Below are 20,265 nucleotides of genomic sequence, written 5' to 3' on the forward strand. Positions count from 1 at the left end.
GTGTTCCAGAAAGTGAGTGCACGGAAGAAGGATCCGTATAGCTTCAGTCATGCAGAATTTCAGTACCTAGCCTGGTTAACAAAACTGATTATCAAAAGCTCCTCTGTTTAGGGAGAGAAGAAATATGTATCTACACAAGGACATTTGTCACCCCACTGACAGAACCGTATATTACACACCTAAGATTAATTTAAACACTTGAGGTAAATGTTTACAACTAATTTAGTCAAGATGCGTTTTCCTTAAAGAGACGCAAGAGAAACAGCCTTGTTTAACAAATGGCTCATCAGGTCTGTTTCAGAAGTCTGCTTTGGGGTAAAGCAACTCATAGCTTGTTTTTTGTTGACTAGATTGGTGGTCATTGATTATGGAAAGAGTTCAGGGTGAATACGTGCAACAGAGACAGGAACATCAGTCATAGGAATCCTACCTCTCACTTAAATACCTCAATGTAAGAAATATCTGGCTTTTTTCTAATTAATTCATGTTTATAAATCAGCTCAACTATAATAACTGTTGTAACCGCTGGACTCTGCCTAGCAGGCTGCTGCTCCCTGAGAGCTCAGCAAGGGTTTCCTAGGGCCATGCGATCAGTCGCATCCCAGAGTCCATTTTGGACAGCCCCGCGATCTGGCTCCGGCAGCCGGCAGCGTTACAACGCAGTGGTGGTAAAGAAGGCAGAGAAGGGTCTCTCATGAGGGTTTGAGATGGCTTTAATCACATCTTGTCCCCATGATGTTCAGAGGTAGAAAGAGCGTGTTCTGAGTGCGGGGTGGTTTTGTCAGGGGCCCGGGGGCGGTCCCTGGGCAAGGTTGGGGTACAGAAGCAAACAGGGAGAAACCGAGGGAGTGGCCAAGGCTAGGGAGGGAACAAGGGGAACATTCAGAATCACAGGTTAACAGGCCACCACAAATAACCACCACAGTCTTAAATTGCTTTAAAACATGTAATCTTCAAAATCAATATGCTTATTATTTGGTGCTGTGTGAGTCAGCTGTATTTTTTTTCATCTAGTAGTTCTGTTGGTTTTATGCTAAAAATGAGCAATGACAGCAAAGACTTTAGCACAGATTCAACTTGATGTGCAAATGAAGACAAGAAATTCAATCTTTTATCTGGCCTTTTCACAGACTTTTACGAATTTATTCAGAATTACTTAAGGCCTAAATTCTACCAATGATTCTACCACCAAATAATGCAAAGCTAGGGTGACTGAGAGATATGGAAGAAAAAGAGAAACAGAAGATATGCAAGAAAGTATTTATTTGGTTTAGACACAAAAAGTTATAAAAACTGAAAAGCTTGAGAAATCAAACATAACTTCATTTCAGGTTGATAACATCAGTACATATCTGCTGAAAAATTCAATCCAGTGTTATGAAAAAGGAAGGTATACTACCCTGTATGTAGTAGCTGTGGCTTCTCAATGTCCAGAGATTTATGTTTCATTATTTTAATTTCTCAGATATTTCAAGCAGCAAATACAGCTTTTAGAACTCAGTCTTCTCCAAACATTTTATTTTAATCCACTTAAAAGTGGGCTAGATTTTCAGCTAGTGTTCACTGGCAGACTACAACAAATGGTTTAAAGCTTTGCTGATTTATACCTGTTGAAAGATATGACAAATTATATTTTCAGAGAAAAAAATACAGAGATTCCTGATGATACATCCTTGCCTGTTATAAAAATCAATGGTTTATCATGTTCAGACATGACAGTAAATCAACATTTTAAAAAATATTGCCTTATATCAACTTCAAAACTGCATGCTCCTAAGTTGTTAATTAACAATTTAACAGCAGAGAAGGACAGTGCAGCTGGATAAAAACATTTCATCATTTGAATCTGACAACTTTGTGCTTTCAAGACCTAGGCAATACATGAGGAAATATATGGGCTTCCGGTCTGCGTGGAAACCCATATAAAGGCTTGGATATCATACTTTTCTCAGCTTCTATAACACCTTTTGTTCAACACCATTTATTAATGATTTGATTAGGCTAAGGAGAGACAAATCACCAATTTGTAACAGCAGTGGATGACTCTAGTGCATGATCATGACTCACTAGCTGTAGTTGGCCCTGGTGCCTTGGGAGCTTAGTATTTCTTCATCCCCTAAAGGAGTGAAGGACCAGCATCTGAACTCTGACTACGTATCTATGGGCTCTCTCTGAAAATGCAGGCATAATACTTTACAAAACATTGGGGTTTGTTTTGAGGGGTTTTATTTGCTCTCCAAAGATTTCTTTACATTTTCAGTTTTTTGGTTAGGAATAGTATAATACCAAGTTTCTCATGAAGACTTTCCATTTTTTTATGCCATCATAGTTTCTATTTTTTACAAGTTTCCATAATTTGATAATGTAGCTGATTCAGTCCCAAAATGGTGCACTTATTCTTTAGTTAATACCTAAATAGATTTTTTTCCCTTAATGAAAAAGTAAAAAAAGGCAAAATTTGTGTCCCCATCATTTCCTTGCATTCATGTGAATGCACAAGATCAAAGTTTGTGAAATTAGCAAGTTAGAGATGTTTGATATATGTTTTCATGAACAGTGAGTGGGTACCAAAGCTGAATAAATCCCATTTTACTTCCTAACTACAAAAGTGATATTTTTAAAATCACTTCAGACTGACAGTGTGGCAGTTACAAAGCTATGAAGTAAGAAAACAACTAAGTTTCCAAGTCTCAGACACATAACAGGATATACACACATGCAGGCTGATCTGCCTTTTTGACTTTTAGCATGGAATGACAGGCATGCTGCTGGCCTGCATTTTCACTCCTGATATCCCCAAAATGCCAGAGAGCTCAGATATTGCTATTTCCCTTTTGATTTTGACAGACAAAAATCATCTGGAAGGAGAATGTGTATGCAGACATAGATGGGACAGAAGCTGAGAAATGCTTAATATCAGCCCAGACTTCTCTGCACAGTAAACTGATCAGCTTCTTTCACTGGTTATTCTCACCTGCTTGTGTCCTCTACTAACCACAAGGTACATTTGCCCCAGTTCTCCACCCAGCTCTGACTCTTGCCCAGCTACTGGTACTTTTCTTCTGGAGCCTGACAAGGACATTTTATCTTCTTTTCCTGACACTAAGGCATTTCCCCCACCATTCCCATTCATTGCATGACATATTAGTCATCTAGGACAAAATTGTCATTGTCAAATGTTTATGACTGGACCTCTGTCAGGTATCTCTAGGTGTCCCTAAAACATCTACATACACATGCTGAAAATATCAATGCAGTGTCATCCTCTCCCTCCTGTCTCTGCTAACTCATCCTAACAAGCAGGAACCATTTTTCCCATCAGTTATTCAAAAATTATCTTTAAATCATCCATTTTAATTTCTATGCCCCTCAGATAGCCCTCAGCTACTTCTAATATATTATTTAGTTCATATCCACACATTCTGCATAATTCCTTATTCTTCCCTTGGTATTTTACTAACATGTACTGTACTCCTCATTAGCATAGCACTGCTCAAATCCAAATAAAATGGTTGTATATTAGTATTTAGCTAAATTTTACATTCTTAGATATCTCACTTAAAATGTTTCAAAGATTAAAGTTTTAGTGTACAGACATAAGTTGTGCCAATTCCCAATGCCTGACTCTGAGAGATCTTCACTGACTCCAGTTCTTGTAAATCTTCTCAAAAGTTGTGTGTACTCAGTCTAGGGAAAGACGGGGACAGGGAGATGGACAGAAATTCAGTCAATTAGAGTTGGTAGAATTGGGCTGAGTTGACAGCACATGGTTAGACTGTTCAATCTGAGGAAGGGAAGATGTAGTCCAATTGGTACCTGACATCTGATTGTCAGAAAGTTGACACTCTTCCTTTTGTCAAGGTTGAGTAAATTTAATATGAAGCAAGTAACACCAGGTTATTTATACTTTAACTAGACTACCTAGAGCTCAGTTTTTATAAATAATCTGCATACATTGCATTAGTGAGTGCATAAAGCAATTCCCATGATAATGATATATAGTCTATACAAGAAAGGAGCAAACTTAATACTTGCTGAATTTTTGTCCGATTAAAGAGCAGACAGAACCCTCAAACTCCACTTTATTTGGTGACTGCAGTTGAAGTACATGTAAAAAGGAAACATTTTAATTTAATTTATTTGTGACCAAGGCATTTGATTTAGCTTTTGCATCTGTAAAGAGGAGGGTAGGAATAGTGTGACTCTACCAAAATTGTGCTGGATTTCACCTATGTAAAATAAAGTGGTTTAACTAACTAGGGACTGTCTCCAAACTTTCTTTGCTCTGTGTAATCTCACAGTACTCCTATTTCCTATTTCCTATGTTAACATTTAGCTGCAATCAGAAATCTGGAGTAATTCCATTATTTACTTTAATTCTGTTAGCACTACAATTGCAGAATTTCAGTTCCGTCCTTTATAAGAGAATAAACCACAGATATCTGTCTCTGATTTGATTTCATTTTACCCCACCTAAAGGTTATGATTTCCTTAAATTTAAGATTAAAGGTGTTTTTTGGCGAGGTTTTTTGTTTATAAATTAAAAAAACATATTTATATTCTTATATTTTAGCAAAGCTCAAACTACAGAAGAGATAAATTTCCTTAAAAGCACTGAGCAGCAGGAAACTGATTTAACTGGTCTTTATTAAATAACTAAGTCTTCTCAGGATTCTGCTTTTATTGGACGGTTTAGAAAGTGGAAAGAGGTTAGGGGTGTTTTTTTGTTTTGTTTTGGTTTAGTTTGTTTGGTTTTGTTTGGTTTTTTGAAGGGAGGTTTTATGGACAACCTGCTGGATTCTAATGTAAGTTAATCTAAATTTTCTTGAGTCAGGTCTCAAACCCTTTGTATTAGAGGAGACTCCACCATTACTGAAAGAAGACCTGTTATGTTGTTTACTGAGTTTTGGGACATTTCTGTTTCCTTCACAAGACATCCCTGCAATGGGCACCTGTCCCAGAGACTGGAAGTTCATTTCAGACGCAAGTTGAAACAGAAAAATTGATAGACAGCTCTTTTACCTTAAATGCTGTCTTTGGTATGAAAAGGGGAGCAGGCTACAAATTAAAGTGTTGCAGCCTCCTTGGCTTGATGGCTGTACTAGTAATTTTCAAATTACTCATGTGTGTGCATGTGTATGTGTGAGACAGAGAGGGGGAGAGACAGACAAACATGGAGAGCGACTGGAAGCTTCTCGATTAAAATAAAACCCCAACAGTCTTATTCTCACATCAGGTAAGCAACGAGAAAAATAGTAGAAACTCAATCTATCTTACAAAATGCCAATTATTTTAAATTACTGTTCTTCTACACTGTGGTAATAACCTGGCATTAGCAGGTTCAGCAGTTGTTTCCAATACTGACAACCCCAAAATCTGTATAAAGAGATTTTGTCCCCTATTGCTCAGTGTCTGTATGGTGAGTAGAGCAGCTGACTCCTGCATGTAAGCCAATTTATAGCTTCCAAGTAAATTTTTAGACTGTCATCCCAAAGCTACCTTATTCAGCAAAACAACCTCTCTCAGGCCCTGGAACATGAGACTTAAAGTTCCATCAGTCTCTTTCAGTAATTTTCATGGGTATGCTATCCTGTCAGGTTATCAGCACACAAGCAAAGCTTATATTTTCCTCTCTTAGACAATTCTTAATATATGAGCATGTCACCTCCCAGTTCTCTCAAAGTGTGAGAGAAGAAGGGGAGAAATAACAAACTAAAGACTAATAATTCAGCAATACAAGAAAATCTGCTTATGGTAGTGTAATTTACTTTAACTAATGTAATTTCATGGTGTTGCTATTGGCTCTGAGAAATTTCTCTCCAACTCATCATCTTCTGAAAACCTGAAACCTAGCTAAATTACTTTTTTCCCAAGAAGTGAAAGTTCATACTTGGCATTGGAGTAAGACTAATCATGATGTCAGTAAAATAAGTAACAATACGTCTAATAGGCAAAATCCTAAAAATGAATAACTTGTCTACTTTGAAGAAACATTGAAATGTGATATTAATACAATAAATCTTCCTTACAGTTTCCACTCACAGGTTATCCTCTTCCCCCCCACCTTCTGCCAAACCTTCTAACATGCACTACAAATCTGTGTACTATATATGATACAATTTTTCTGATTGTCACTCTCTGAAAAATTGTTACAAGATTACTGTCTTCAATCTTTATTTTTACTGATTTCAGCCCATGAAAAATAGAAAATCAGATTTTGGCCGAAAGCTTAAGGAAAGTTTTTTAAGTACTATCCTTGCACGGGTGAAATGGTGCACCTCATGTAATTTCTACAAATGTTGGTATTTTTCTTTAATTATATTTTAGTCTTTCTTGTATATGTAGCATGTCATACAACAAAATAAAGCTACAGTAATAAAACACAAATACTGGTTTATTACTGTGAAAAAAATATATTATCTATCAAACAAGAACCTATGCACTCTGTCAGCTGCACCAAAATAGACTTGGTTCACAGGGCAATTATGCCTAAGAAATTATTTAAGAATCTGTTCTTGTCTTGGTTGTTAATTACCACCGCCCAGCTGAAATGCCACAACTGACTGAATGAACACTCCCTGTCATTTACATCTAGTTTAGATTAAAAAGACTTCCTAAAATCACTGTTGGAAGCAGTTTGAAACTCTTGATTAGGGTTAATCTCATAGACTTCACAGTAAGACAGTTTAAAAGTGCTTATAAATATGGATAGGTGGTTGCTGCTAATTAGGTAAAGAAAAATAATTCAGGTCTTTTGTAACTTCAGTAGGCTTCTATATCCCACAATATACCCTCATACCAACCCTACTACAACACTGACGTGCTGCTTGAAGACTCTTTGGCCTTGACAAACACAGTCAGTTTCTTACTCTAATATACATAACAATAAAATAAGACCCAGAGAAAGATCCCCATGGTAAGACCTTGGCCCACACCTGCATATCATTGTAAATATATTTTCAAAGATTCCAGGCAAGAAATATGAAATAAGACAATTGCTTTGGAAAAGTTCAGCAGTGTTACATAGTGCCTGCATCTCATGGCATATGCTGGTTATTAACTCTTTCAGGTGAAATAAAACACATGTAAAAAGCCACACAGAAAAGCAAAGTTGTGTGATTCAATTTTAAATACAGTGAAATAAGAGGTAAGTTCAGCTTTGAGGTCAAGTAACAGCTTCCAAAGCTTTTATTGGTATTTTCTACCACTAATAAGCTAACAGGAACAAATTTCCTGAAGGAATACAACAAAAATGACAACCCAAAGACTCGGATCTTTCACAAGGATTATCCAGATTCATAATCACAGCAGCAATCACCTATCTTATGCCAAATCTCAGAGACTCTCAATTCTACTGTGTCCATTCTGTAGTGAAATTTCTAATGAAAGAGATCCAGGATTGAAAGTGGGGAATAAGTTAAGCAGGTTTTTAGTGCAATATAGCAGCAAAACTAAATCAACACAGACTACATTTATTATATTTCTAAGAAATCTACCTGGTTGTTGTGGTTTGATGCAGCTAAGCATCAAGCACACAAAGTCCATCAACTTGGGTTCAACCCACTACGCTGGTTCAGTTGCTACGTAGTGCTAAATGGAGTGCTAACTGAAGAACTTGCAGCTAGTCCCTTGTGGAACTAAGTGTGAAGAATTGCACGCCTGAATCATAGCAAGTCTACACCTGATGTAATTAGTTCTGCACCTCCTGTGTGGCCCTCAAATGAATGTGACTGCACAGACTGTACAGAAATCTGTGACTTAGAAAGCATCTCTTCCCAGTGTGGTGGTGTTCTGCAGAGAGATCCACTTGATGGCTCAGTGTCAGCTCAAGGACTTAAAAGGTAGCACGAGATGACTGTCCTGTGAAGATATGCTAGGATACTTGTCATAGAAGAAAGAAGCATTTCCAGAAGTAAAAATGAAAATTATCTGCTCCATTTGTTAAAAAAAGGGAGCCAACAGTAACAAAAACCTTCAAGGTAAAATACAGTGTATACAGTGTAAAATACAGTATACAGTGTAAATGGAAAACAAGTTATTTTTCTAGGCTTTATTTTCATTTTAGGAGGTTTCACAACAGAGCAGTTCTATTGATTTTACTGCTCTATAAAGGAATAATCAAGCTTTTCAGCAGATAGATGATCCTGAACAAAATTCTCATAGCTGATTAATGCTGAAATTTGGGGAGTTTTATTCTATGATTACCTCCTGGCAACCCCTCTGAACTTTTAGAATATTGGCTAGATTCTATTTCTGCCTAAGATCATTCATAATTATACTTTTCTAAGGAAAATACACAGAGAAATAAAGATGACAAGGGAGAAAAAGAATGCCACTCCAGGACATTTCTCAAAAGACTACAGTATCTGTGTAAATGAAAAAAAGCAGTTGAAGGCAAGGTCTGTGGAAGTAAACAAGAGAAAGAAAGGGTGCTCAAAGACAAAGCAGAAAAGCTATCTTGCTGGAAAAAATCATAACTTACCTTTAATTTGCTCCAGTATATTGGGAAAAAACCTAACAGGAAAACCAATTGTTTTTTTCCTATGGCAAATAATGAAAATATACTAGAAATAAGGTCCTATGAGGAGACATCTTTGAAGAAAAATTCAAGAACATTTTGAGGTCAAATAGTATTTCTCTAACATTTCAAATAGGCCAACTTCCCCATGTAGACAAGCATATAATTACAGTTGGCACCAATCAGTAAACAGTAGTACACTGGGTTTTTTTTCTTTTGACATGTGGAACAGAGGCTTCATATCAAAAAACAGGCTAGCTTTAAGCAATGAGCAGTTCCAAATTCATAACAAACAAACGGTGCATTTCAAAAAAAGCTGTACCTTCCCAAGATCAAAGAAAGGACTAACTGAATCACAAAAAAACCAAGTTTTTATCTTATCTTTTTAACTCCCTCATGGTAAAAGAATAGAACAGACAACACTTTCTTTCACAGACAGACAAGGGAAGAATAAAGCTACTCAACTTCAAAACAGGACTTTGGAGGAATTTCAGCAAAGTATCTAATAGTGAAGCTGTGAAAAGCCTTCTACAAGTATGTGAAGTCCCCTGGCACGTTTTGTCTGAGTTACTGCTTCTTTCTGAGCATATCACTCACAAGTTGCTGCTTCTTTCTGAGCATATCACTCACAAGCTGCATGGAGATCTATCTGGACACATCTGAAGGGCTCAGCTCTATAGTACTCCTACTTTGTGCCCCCCTCACTAAACTCCACAGCAGAGGAGCTGGATGAAGTACCTTCACTGGAGTAAGTAGTCTCTTCAGCAGACAGTTCTGGGCCATGAATGAGATATGATACAAAATCTGCTTTTTTGTTTTTTAAACCCCCAACATGACTGCCTGCTTAGCTGATGAGGTAGATTATCTGGAGAAGAGTAAAGAGCAGGTTTCCAAAGCAAAGGATTAATGACACACCCAGAGGCCTGCATGAAAAATGTTGGGAGGAGTGTGCAGAAAGCCAGATAGCTTGAGAAAGGGAAAGCCAGAATCTGAGAATAGACAGAAGGAGAAAACATCCCTTTTCTGTGGCACTCTGCTCTCCATAGACTTGTTAGTCAGAAGGGGTGGGCTGGAGAGGAAGGGTAATTAGAGATAAGACATGGCAGCTAGCTTTATTACTACAAGTCAGAAAAGCTTCATTAGTCCCGCAGTCAGGTTTAATTAGATGTTCTAAGCATCCCAACTCCACCATTTATTTCTGTATGGAACATCAGGCCCAGTGATTTGTTTATATGCCAGGCATGTGACCAGTCAGGGGAATAAACTAAGTCTTGCGAATCCTAGATTAGCATGAAAGCACTGACACATCATCTTGAAGTGAAGTCCAACTCTCACCCCAGCAAACATGCCTTCTCCCCCCACTGAACATGCCTTTTTTAATTTTAATTTTCTACACTACCAAATGGGGCAAATACTAAAACTATCCTGTTTCTGTCAGTTAGGAGAGGAACTGTAATACTTAAAAATTAAATAAATCAGAGAAAACAAGTTCAAAGCTGAACACATCTCGAGATAATATCACAGCAACTTCATGTAAGCACAAGATTATAAAAGTTCATGCTATCAGCATCATCAGGTATCTATAGCAATATTCATGGCATGCCATCTGACCTCTGGTTCAAAAAGATGGCTGGCTGGTTCCTCCTCACTGTGCAACTCCATTACAATCTCTTCTCTGCTGACACTTCACCTTTGTCAGCAGGTCATTTTCATCTGAGCTATTTAATCAAACTGTTTTCTTGATGGTGTTCTGACATACCAGACTGTCAAACGCATTGCTGGGATAAGGTCCCCTAATGAACCATGACCTCATTAACATGACATATGGTGCCCAAACCAGAGTCTACGGCTAGACTTAAATTCCCTTGAAGCTGTAATTGTAGAAAACCCAAGTCCGAGAATTTGTTCCACTCAGTTAGCATTGCAGAAGGCACCATTCTTTCACTGCCTGGAGCACACTACCACAACGAGATGAATTAGTGTTTAGCTGGTTCATTTAGCCAAACAAATACTTTGACTGTAGAAGATACTGTCAACACATTAATTCCATTAAAGTCTGTTTTGAGTGTTAATTATTGCCAAGTACCAGATAATATTTTCTTTTAAATTTCACACAGTCTCCAGTGTGAATAAGGTGTCAGTGTCATGCCTGTGACCCTGATACCATTAACAGCCACTGTGAAAACCCTGGTTTGCTTCTGGTTCAGTAGGCAATGGGTCACCAGAACTGTTGCACTATAATCAAGCCTGGTTACATTCAGCACATTATCTTCACTTCACCAAACACTCCTTGGTAAACTGACCACTTCTCCTTCAGCCAGATATTTCCCAAGACCAGTTACAGGCTGTCATTATGTTTTCCCCCTAAGCTGGAGTAATTTCAACACAGCTGAAGAGCTCTGCCTCATCATGTTATGTTCAGACACAGAGCTTGTCCTACGCACTTTGATTTCAAGTCTTGCTTACACCCCGTAGATTAAGCACCTGATATTTCTTGGTTAGGGAAAGAAGTGCATCCAAGGTGTGGTCCTTCCCAAGACAGCAGTCATGAAGATTCTCTGATCTGTTTTTAATTTCTCCTTTAAAGTACAGAGGACATCAGTGGCAGCAAATTTACCTCTTTTATGCTTCCTGGTCTCAGACGTGTGTGTACATACAGCATCACAACGAAACTCAAATTTTCCTTTATATTCCTGTTGTGGTCCTTACAACCTCTTTACTTTTCTACTAAAGTTAAACGTGGTTTCACAGAAATTATCCTGGTTCAGTCTGATAAAATGCTCATTCCTGATGTCCCAGCCTTCTAATCTTTTTTTTTGGTTGGATTTTTTTGGCTTAGTTTTCTTTTTTGTTGTTGTTATTGTTTGTTTGTCTGCTGGGAGATTTTTAGGGGGGCGTAGGCTTGTCAAGGAGTGAAGCTTCATTTTAACATTTCTTAACATGAACATTTAATCTAGTTCTTCAGAATGCTTTAAAACTAAATTTACAGTTATTTATATTAAACATGCAAAATGGCAAAACCCATTTTTGGATCATATAAAATAATGTGTCTGTTCATCTGAAGTAATTTGACCATTGGTGTTTTTGTGCTGCTGATGAAAAACAATAATTGGTAATTAAATCTCATAATTTCATTTTAACACCTTCCCCAAAATGAGCTATTGTAGTCATTCTCAGCCCAATTTCTTCCAGACTTCGATAAACAGAAAAACATATTCAAATTTCCTCAACATTTTACATATTATACAAAGAGACACGCCTGCAAGTTTATACACTGTATGAACTGCATATACAGGGTACAATTTTTTTATGTACAGCTTCACTCATTTGCATTTTATGTAAAATCCTCTTCCTGTTTGAAATGTATATGTTAACTTATATGTGAGCTCCAAGCCAGTCTTGCAAACTAGATAAGTTGTACTAAACTTCAGGCTACCTCTTGTACCATCTTCCCTAATCTAACCTCAAATCCTGTGGATTTTTTTTTTCCCTAACACAGGCAAGATCAATTAAATGACTAACCTTGTATCTGCAAAATAAAGTGGGAAAAATAATATGTGTGAAAGCTAAAATGATTTTTTTTTTTGTGATAAGAGTATACACAGAGTAGTTTTCCTGAGTGATACTTGATGAAAAACTTCCATGTAATAAAAAGCAGATTTTTTTTTAATTTTTTAATTTTTTAATTTTTTGTGGTAAATAGCATGTAGAGTAAAATGTGAATGGGGATTTTTCTGGTATTTTTTTCTTCCCATTCCACAGGTCATCTTTCCATCTTTTCCTCCAATGTGCATTCATGAGTAACCATGAGCTATTTACAGTCGAAAGGACAGTGTATGCCTTTCAAATTTCAGCAGGTTTTCATTTTTTCAACACATTACATAAAACAATGCAATTCAATAAAACCCAGTGAATCTTGACCTGGCACACTTATCTCAGCCTTACTTGTTGCTCCTGAGGGGGGGAAAAAAAAGCTTTTGTAATCACGTTGGGGTTTGGGATTATCTTTTCTCTCCTCCCTCATCCATTTGAGCCTCTTGGAATGGTGGTACCAGAATCTGACTTCTGGAATTTTATTATTACTATTTTTATGATTATTATTATTACTATTGTTGTTGTTACTATTATTACTATAATTATTATTACTATTGTTGCTGTTGCTTTTGCTGTTGTTGTTATTGTTGCTTGGGATGGTGGTACCAGAATCTAACTTCTGATTTATTATTATTATTATTATTGTCATTATTACTATTATGGCATTGTTGTTGCTGCTGCTGCTGCAGCTGTTGTTATTGTTACTTTCAGAGACTTTGATGGTAACAGCTATATTTCTGGGAGCTTTGAGTCAGAACAAGGTCCTGCTAATACAGTGCATAATGTTGAGCCTACTAAATGTGGTCTCCAGTTCTTTAACTACCTGGATTCCTCCGACAGGGCTCTTGCTTCCGTTTTCTTTCACATGCCCATCCTCCTTCTAATATGAAAGCAACAGCATCCTATAAAGGATTTTGAAATAACTGAAGTTAAAATTTACTGTGAATTCTACCTTTTAAACCCTTCCACCCATGCCCTCAGAACCTTATGGAGCCATTCATCTGAAAAGCTTTCTAAAATCTCTCACCTTTTTACCTGAATGCCACACACCAAATAAATGTCCTGTTTGTGCCCCTAGGAGCTATATCTGTGTAATATTTTTCTCCTGGTCTTCAGGTGAAGAGAGACTGGAGAAAAGATAGCAAGAAAGGATTGCTTTTTTACTTTTCTTCCCTACCTCTTTTATCTGTTTGTCCATGCCTCCTTTCTTTATGCCCTGTGTCTTCCATCACAGTCTGACCCTGTGAAGATACCAATAATGAAGAGTTTTTGTTAGAAGATAAGAACTAGTATTTTATATATAGCCTAAAACTGGTCAGATGAACAGCAGTTTTTCTGTGCCCCATGAGGCAAAGTTAAAGTGAAGACAGTGGTTTGCTCTTACATCTAACAAGGGCCCTAAGACAGGAATAATGAGCTAGTCTAAATATTTTGCTGTGAAGACTTTTCAATGTGGGAAACTCATAACACATCAAAGTGACAGTTTTTCCCTTAAAAGAAAATGAACAACAACTGGGTTGATATCCTGAAATCTAAAATAACTGCAGAGATTCTAACCTAAAACCCATTGCAGAAATGGTAGGAGATAACAGAGTTTCAGTAAATGGAAACCATGAAACCCAGTAATTATGAACTAATACAGATGTTTTAGCCAGAAGTTCTCTGGCAGTCATTTACAAGAGTCCCAGTGAGTGTGAAATCAATGTCTGAGCTAAAAGAAATTAACAAAAATATGCTGGCTTGAATACAAGGTGTACAGTGATGTTAGCTTACTTTTAAACCTGGTTTGCTACATAAGCTCTGAAGACTGTGAACTCTCTGACTCTCTTGGCACATGTGCATGTGTGCATGCACTTGCATGTTGCTGGCTCTCTCCCTACTCTGAAGCCTCTTAGCAAATTTCAGTCAAAACAGATAAGCAAATGAGGTTCCAAAGATATGAAGTTCTCTCAAGTTTGGCAAAAGAATGCAAGAAAACCCCTAACTGGAGGAGAAGCTGAAGGCCATCCTTCTGAGGCACCATGGAAAGACATCACAAGAATGTCTCAAGCGCAGTCATATGGCTGAGAGTGCTCTCCCTGTATGGGGTATCAGAAAACCTAGCCATATGAGGCTGAGAGATAAGCAGCAACCAGACCTCATTAGCTTTGGGATTAAAACTACTTCATTTTTTTGTTATAACAGAAAGTATGAGTATCTTTAAATATCACTGGAGTGTAGGTACTCTATGGGCCTAGGGCTATACAAACATTCCGAAAAGCATTTCTCCTGCCATAGGGAGGTTGCCATTTCCCTCACCGAGATCAGAGAAAAACTATAATGTTTCAAAATCAACCCAGACGCCTGTGGGAGATTCTCAGGTGCACCTTTCACAAAGATTGCACTGGACATTTGGGTGAGAATACTGCTCAGATCCCTAGAGCCAGCCCAGAGGTGCACACTGAACAGGAGGCTGCTTTAATCCCCTCCTGGCTGTGCACAGTAACTGCTAATGCAGTGGAGTCAGCTGAAGTCTGATAAGCTTAGTAGCTGATATGGTGCCTGCGCCTTATCAATAAGTAGTTTTGATAACTCTAAGTCACCAGAACCCCCAAGAGAGAGGGTATCAGTAACAGTCATATCATGATAATTTCTTTCCCTTTGATTCCTTTAGTAAAAGCCAAGACATTCAAAGAGATCACAACAAAGTTGTACACTGTAGCTATGTAATTATTTTGGAGGTTTTTCTAATTGAAGTTTTTTCAAACTTTATTGACTGAATTGTAGTCTATAAAAAGGGAATAAAAATAGCACAACCACACACTGTAGATTGTATTGGAAGTCAGATCACAGCAACACCTAGGATTCTATGCACACAAAGTTTTTGTTTCTCTTTTAATAGATAAATCACACATGGACAGATGGGTTTGCATTTTCTATGTGCTTGTTACACAGTTTACATATTTTTTTTATCCTATTATTTATGCAGTGTAAAAAATATTCATAGCTTTTATTTCTATAAATATTATCTATTAAAATGCTGTGGATATAGGGATAGGAAAAATAAACTTAGTCCTACATCCTCAGCTGACATAAACAGCTACACCTATGTATCTAAATCACCTAATGTAAATTAAGGTAATTTCTATTACGTGAATTTGTTCATAATACACAACACTTTTTTTTAAAGGGATTAAGTGCCTCATGTAAAGTGGTAAAAGCTTCTTAAAACCATGTCTATGCAGTGTTCAGAGAAGCTCTATGTTAGAGGAACTTGCACTAGCAAGAAATCATTCTGCTTACGGATGACTGTTTAAATTATTAATATGTACATATAGCCATGATTAAATTGAGCATACTGAGAGAAATCTTGGCCTTTCTAGAGTATGTGGAATTTTCTTCAACTGCCTTTGGTAGTCCAGACCCTGACCTTCATTAAGGATGATGATGTGTCAGTACATCTGGATTCACAGCTGCAATGTAAAGAAAATAATGTGAATTGATAGTAGTGTCTTCTGATCCAATTGGTACTTATCTCTCTAACAGAAATATGCATGTATGTGTTACATTAGGAATTAAATTATTATTGATCTGCAACATTTACTATGCTTTGAAGCAAGCTAATTAGTTTTAGAGGTATTAACTTGTACTAGAAAGTTAAATTGTTATCTACGTGTTTAAGAATTATTGGCATTTATTCATATCCATCACAGAAAAACAAGGCAGAAAAATGCTGCTTTCAATCAAGCCAATTCACCATAATTATTTCCTGGTTGACAAGCTGCCTGATTACAATTTATACTTTATCTTGCTAATTTATGGAAGATCTTTTAAAAGTGAATTTTTTACCTTCCAGTGTATAAGCATAAGAAGGTGATGGTAACCCTAATTCACAGGTTTCTTCTGCCAGTGATGCCCTAATTGGCTTTGGAATCTTCTTATGTTATTTGACAATCCATTGGTTTGGTTTGACAATTTTGGTTGGTTGATTAGGGGTTTTTTTTCATGGTGTCTCATGGCATTCTTTTGGTTTTTCTTCACAAAATCACTTTCTTTTCTTTGCTCAGCATGCAGAACATAAGAATACCAGCAAATTGGATCATTAGGAAAAAAATAAGAATACTTTATCATTAAAAAGTACTATTTCCTTAACACATTTTTTTCAGAATATAAGGATTACTTACATTTGAAGATAAGGCAAAACTTCTTGATCTAATAATTCCAGACTTTTTGATTCAAATGCCAAAAATGACTGTTAAGATATTATTTATAACATCTTTCATAGATAAGGAAAGAGCATCCACACAGTAATACCAAGGAAACAGTAACAAAGTAGAAGAAAACAGCTGAAATAAGAAAATTAACCCTCCACCTCTGTTCTCCAAGTGTCTTTTTATGTTTTCTTCTCTGTCCATTTCATATGGATAAATATTTGTGCATACACTCCCGGTCATTTCAGTGAGACCATGATTTTAACCTCAGGCTCCAGTCCAGAAAAGCATTCAAGTGTTTTGAGTCTTACCAAAACCAATGTTGGATTACTCACAGACCTAAAAAGCATGTGTTTAAGCTTCTGCCTGAATCACCTACAGTGTTTATACCCACCTAGGTGTTGTAAATAGGCATTGAGAAGTCAGGTAAAATGTCAATCATTAGAGCAGTACTGCTCTCTTAGTATTAAGATCATACCGTAGAAGGCTTTAACCTTGGTAAATTAAGCCATCTGAGACAGTTTTCCATACCCAAGTGCCTGCCTTAATTCCCTCTCCTGTCACAGCATACTCATATAATGACTATAACTCAAGATGAAACACAGCAAAGTGCTGATTTCTCCCCCTATCTCAGTGCCTTGACTTCCATGCAAAAGAAAAGGGATAATCAAAGGGAAAAAAACAGAACAGACATCAATTTCAAAGAGACCCTCAGACTCCAGATTACCTGGGAAACACCATGGCACATTGCAGAAAGTCCAGGTGAAAACGTATTTCTCTTGTTCTATCCAGCTCTAGAATGGCTTAGTTTGCTAAGAGCAGTCACTTCACACCCAGCAAGGGAGACTCCACTTTAGTATGGGGACTTAATCTCCTCTCAAATAGGTACATGATTCTACAAAATATCTTCTAGCTACCAACATCGGAAATTTTTTATTTCCACATGCACAGTGCAACATTTTGATTCTGTAATGGGACACTAAGTCATTTAGAGCAGTAAAGCAAGATTATCTACATCTTCTTATAAGTCTTTCCTCAGAGATAACCCAAAAATCCAAATTTTATTAAAATGTGAAGTATAATTCTAGCATGCTTACATTTTAAATATGGAAACTTCTAAGCAACATGATGAGAGAGAATATGGGGAAGCGAGGCAGGTTTAGAATCAGTTCTCCCTGGGGCCAGCATGTCCTTCCAGTTGAGTACTTGCTGCTAAGCTTTGCTTCAGTAAAATCTGTGATTTCCTGAAGAGCAAACAACATTGTTCATTTTCTGGGGGGCAGCCAAGACTGTTGTAGGCAGAAAAGCTCCCAAGGTGCCACAAGATTAGCAGGTAGAAAAGATACAGAGGGAAATCCCCACACAGAAGCCGAAGCAGAGGTCCAGACAACTGAACGTGATGGAAAAGGCTCTCCCTAGAAGCCAGAGGATGCTGTGTAATCTCCTTGCTACCAGGCATTTTGGGAAAATGTGGTCACTCTTCTCTTGAAGTTACATAACACAATAGTGAAAATACAAAGAAAAACAAATACTACCCATCCCAGGCTTCCTGGAAAAGTGATAACAGTATGTATTGGCCATGGTGGTTTGTAAGATTGGGACAATTTCCCCCCTAATTAATCTGCCAATGGTGGGTGAAAATAGCATAGGTTCAGCACAAGGAAAAGAGGTACTATCTACGCTGCCAATGGCACAATAACTGGATTAGGATACTGAGAGACAACAACACGAGTGGAGATTGTGAGAAAGAGACAGGAAAAAAGTTGAGATTATCATAATAGACAAGATGAAAATACTGTATAAGGAAGCTGTACACAGAGCAGAGGGATATTTCGTGTGGGGGCTGGGGACACGTTTCCCACAACTGAGCAGCAAACAAGAGGTAGGAATGGAGAAATATTTTACTGTTAAAAAGCATTTCCCAAAGAACAGGAAGTACCTGAGACTCTCAACTTACAATATTCCTACTTCAACTTAGCTTGCAAAATGTATGCTTCATCTGACTAGGTAAATAACCTGCCTTTACAGAGGATGATGACTTTTTAGAGCTATCTGCATATTTACTCTTTTAGCTTGACTGGCAGATATCAAAATGCACAATGAATTGGAAAATTTACACTGAGTATACTGTGGAGCATTTTCAGAATTTCACTTGTTTGAAAATTATATTCTGTTTGTTTTTATTGAAGAGACTGGAAATTACAGAACAAGATCAATGTAAAATTATACACTAAATATATGCTATAGCTGTCTGACAAAATAATTGCAAAAGAAAGGAAAGGTCAGATAAATGTGACCTACATACAGCTTTAGCTCAATTTCCTTAACATTTTACAAATGTTCAAAAGGAGACAAACATGTTCATGAATTCAGAGCAGGTGAAAAGCACAGTCTAAAAATTGTAAGTGGGTAAGACATTATAGTAATATGTCACAATTGTCTTCAAAGGCAAATCTTATTTTTATAGTCAAATACAAATCCAGTAATTTTTCAGGAAAGCATTAGCTTTTTTTTGGGGGGGTGTGTGTGTGTGTATTAAAATCAGCAAAGAATGAAGTATTATGAAACAATGAAGTTTAAATGAAGTTAAGTTCAGATTTGGGCTTAATGATATAATCCAAAGATCAATTAAAAGGAAGCTCAAAATCAGAATGCAAATCAGTAATAATTAACAAATATGCAATATTGATAATGTAGGTAGCTTTAAAATGGTTTGTGTAAATAATTCAGGTTTGAGCTCAGAAACATATTGTGCCTGAGATAAAACTCACCCTAATTTAAAAACACGTATATTAAAACCGCCATCAACATTTTATATTTGTTAAATACAAAATTTGTTTCTCTTAAAAAAAAATAGAAAAATTTCAAACTAATTTTTTGTATGAAAGTGTCAGTGCTCATCAAAGTTAGAGAAGTGTCCCCAGCTAAAACCCTTCCCAAAACTCCAGAAATATCAGAGGTCTTTTTGTCACTCACCATGATCATTTTTTTAAATAGAAAATTGAGTCAGAAAACTTTTTAGTTTTATGACTTACACAAGCTTAGTGGAAATACATTGCATACGAAAGTTAAGGACTGCCTTGATGGTTACCTTTTTTTCCATTTTTTTTTTAATCTGTATGCATGAAGAGGTCAAGGGTTTTTCAAGGAACAAATGGAAACAGTGTAACAGATTTAACAGAAATATTGAGGAAAAGAGTGTGCAACTTTTATGAGCAGCCCAAGCATTATTCAATTTTTAATGGCTGAACAGTTTTAAAACACATTTGGCTTCACATTATACAGTATAAGCAAAACCCTATTCATTTCCCCTTTTTCCTGTATGAAATGACACTTTGTACTTCTAAGTGACTTTATGTAAGACAATTTGCGAGAATGGGAACTTGAAAAGGCAACAGATTTTCCTCAAAATTGTATGGTTTTACTGTTAACAGCCAATAAAAGAAGCTGGGCAAGCTCAACATAAAAATACATCTCTTATAAACTTGTGACAACTCCTGAAAAAATAGTAAACTGCAAGAGCAAGAAGAACATTAAGAAGAGAACAACAAATAGAAATATCCTCTGAAGCACATTGACTTGGTACTGAAATGAAAAGCCAGGATTCCTCTTTCCCACATCCAAGAGCTCTTCTCCACCACACGTGCAGGTACCAACCCATCCTTAGAGGTGCAACCTTTCTGTCTGTGCAGCACCGTATGAGCTTCACAACTCAGCACTGGAAGTGTCCTGTCTGTCTTTTGCAGGGCTGGGATTTCTCTTACCACAAGTTTAGAGAGCAGCAATAAACTGGCATTGCCATTCAAACTCCAAGTGCTGCAGAGCCACAGGGAATAGGAACAGAGCAATCAGGTGAAACAGCATGTCCTAAGAAGGAGCTATAAATAAGAACTCTACAGGTCTGATAGGGCTAGCACTAGAAGTGCTGATAGCCAGTGACTCTGTAGTAAAACTAAAAGCATA

The 20,265-nt window shown here is 37.0% G+C and overlaps 1 long non-coding RNA gene across 1 annotated transcript; it reads right to left on the reverse strand.

The window, feature by feature from the left end:
* Window positions 1–1,246: 1,246 nt before the first annotated feature.
* Window positions 1,247–16,167, reverse strand: LOC116448435. The gene is made up of 5 exons (XR_004241943.1): window positions 15,941–16,167; window positions 15,451–15,564; window positions 13,290–13,353; window positions 12,936–13,014; window positions 1,247–3,687 (listed from the first exon to the last, which is right to left on the reverse strand). It is a non-coding gene; the product is annotated as an uncharacterized LOC116448435 (long non-coding RNA).
* Between the last annotated feature and the right edge of the window lie 4,098 nt (window positions 16,168–20,265).

The sequence above is a fragment of the Corvus moneduloides genome, chromosome 1 (genome assembly GCF_009650955.1).
Source record: "Corvus moneduloides isolate bCorMon1 chromosome 1, bCorMon1.pri, whole genome shotgun sequence".
Taxonomy (NCBI): domain Eukaryota; kingdom Metazoa; phylum Chordata; class Aves; order Passeriformes; family Corvidae; genus Corvus; species Corvus moneduloides.